The sequence below is a fragment of the Arachis hypogaea genome, chromosome 13 (genome assembly GCF_003086295.3).
Source record: "Arachis hypogaea cultivar Tifrunner chromosome 13, arahy.Tifrunner.gnm2.J5K5, whole genome shotgun sequence".
In the NCBI taxonomy this organism is placed as follows: domain Eukaryota; kingdom Viridiplantae; phylum Streptophyta; class Magnoliopsida; order Fabales; family Fabaceae; genus Arachis; species Arachis hypogaea.
Window position 1 is genome coordinate 10,836,244 of NC_092048.1, and position 2,573 is coordinate 10,838,816.

Here is a 2,573-nt window from a genome sequence, read left to right on the forward strand (position 1 = left end):
AAGGCATTTAGGCAATTAGCAAGTAATATGCAGTCAATAGGCAATCTCAAACAATTCATGTAGTATGCTTATGATGCATGCCTGTCCCTAGTGGCTGATGATATCATCTGTCGGTTATAGAGCCAACCCGACAAGTCCTGGTAGCTAACCATTGGACTGTCCCTCTGTCGTGCATCCCCAACTCGAGTTATACTCATCATAAACTTGATCATAATCATGATCCATATCCATCACCCTCACTGGTGAATATTTACGGGGGCGAGCTCATCCGGGCCTTTCACAGTGCCCGGCCACACTTACGACATTGGGTTAACAGAGCTTCGAGTCTCAACCTGGAGCACATGGTGGCTAGCCATTGCTACTACCCAGGGAAACCCTCATCTCCAATGGTGGAAGTGCAAACATACACAATTCAATCAACAGCATATATGCATTTATACTTGGCCATAAACATGGCTCCGCCATAACACGGCAATAATCTAGCCATCCGGCTCACGGTTAAATCCATAACCAGCCAATTCATTAACAATTATGGCCCTTCGGCCCATGGCATAACAAGCACTTCCACCGCCATTCTCCGCATCTCACATAATCATCTTTGATCCTCAATGACCATTCATTTTTCCCCTTGCTTCACTCGCAAGTTACCACAGTCACTAGCCCTTTTTCTCATGCTAGGCATATCATAATGATTTAAGACATAAGTGGTGAGATCGGAGGCTTAGAAGTATGAAATTTGGCTTTTAAAACTCAAAAATCAACTTTGGGATGAAAACAGGGCCACGCGTACGCGCACTTCACGCGCATGCGCGGATGGCCTTATAACTCATCTACGCGCAAGCGTCATACGCGCGAACGCGCGGGTTGAAAATTAGCCAAACAACGCGCACGCGTCAGCCACGCGTACGCGTGGGTACTCTTGTGCCCCAGGCACAAAACGGGCACAACTCTGGCACAACTCTCTGGAAAATGGCTGGGCATTGGGTGCAGCACATTCGGCGCGCCCGCGCACATCACGCGCACGCGTGGATGGCGCTTCCTGGAAGAACGGCGCGTACGCGCCAAGTGTGCCTACGCGCGGGGGGTCATTCTGCTAAAAATTTTCTAAGTTAAAAACTGCAGAATTCACAGATTCAACCCCCAATCTTCCGACGGTCATAACTCTCTCATTTTAAATCATTTTTCACCCGTTCTTCAAACGGCATGGACATCCCGGATTCAATTTCATTTCTAAACAGATTTGGCACAAATCAGAGATCCGTAGTCCAAGTTATGTCCCGTCAAAGTATGCCCAAAAACCATGTTTTCATTCAAAACCACAAAGTGCCATTTTCAAAACAAGCCACTTTCAACTCTTTTCAAAATCAATCAAAACATGCTAATTTCAACCCTTCTCTTTGAAATCATTCGAAATGTACCAAAATCAACAACAAGCCATCCTCAACTCACACATTGACATTTTACCAAAATTTCCAAAACTACCTCTAACCATTTTAACACTTCTTAATCAATGACTAAAGGACAAACACAATCTCATGTCATACATCCTTCTCATCCCAATTTCCAATAATATTAATTTCCAAATCAACCATCATTATACATGATCAACATCATACTCACCATCAACATGGTACCACCCATCAATTCAACCTCAATCACCCATCAAGCATATATCACAACATGCATTTCTCATACATCACACAATCAAGGCATCAATATTCATAATCACATATATGAACACATCATATATCTCAACTATTCAATAACACCAACAATTCAATGCCTATCTTAGGGCCTCTAGCCTAAGTATTTCCTACCACATTACATATTAGATACGAGAAACCGAAACCATACCTTAGCCAATTTCCCAAGCTCAACCGGAGCACTTCCAAACCACTTGTCCTCAAGCTCTCAAGGTCTCAACACCTCCAAGAACAGATTTTGTCACACAAAACCCTCTTCCAAGCTTTCTAAAATCACCAATCAAGCTCCAATATTCACATATACACAACCTAAGCCACAATCATCATACCCATACACAACATCTCAATGCCCAAACCTCATAGAACAACAAATTACACTAGGGTTGAGAATCTTACCACACCCAAGGTCCAAGGAGACAAGATTAACCTTCTCCTTCAAGAGAGTTGGGTCCTATAACATCAAAGAACCCAAAATCTCAACATTTTTGCTCATGAAACTCGAAATCAAGGGCTGGAATTTCGAACAGTAAAACGTGGCTTATCTCAAGATTAATTGTATGGGTTTTGTAGAGCTCTCCGCGGTGAACGCGTGGCCACAAACGGAGCGGCAATCGGAGCTCTAGATCAAAAGTTATGGTGGTTTGAAGATCAAGTGAGAGAAAGAACTTGAGAGAGTGTTCTTCCCTCCATAGCCTCCATTTTCAGCGTGTTTAGTGTGTTGTGAGGAGAGAGAGTGCTGAAAACTAGGGTTTTGGTTTAGTTTAGTTGGGCCAAGGGCCCACTTTGGGTCCGGTTGGACCGGTTTGGCCCGTTTGGTCAAATCTTGGTCCGATTTCTATAAAATTGGTATCGAAATTCTCGTCTCAATCT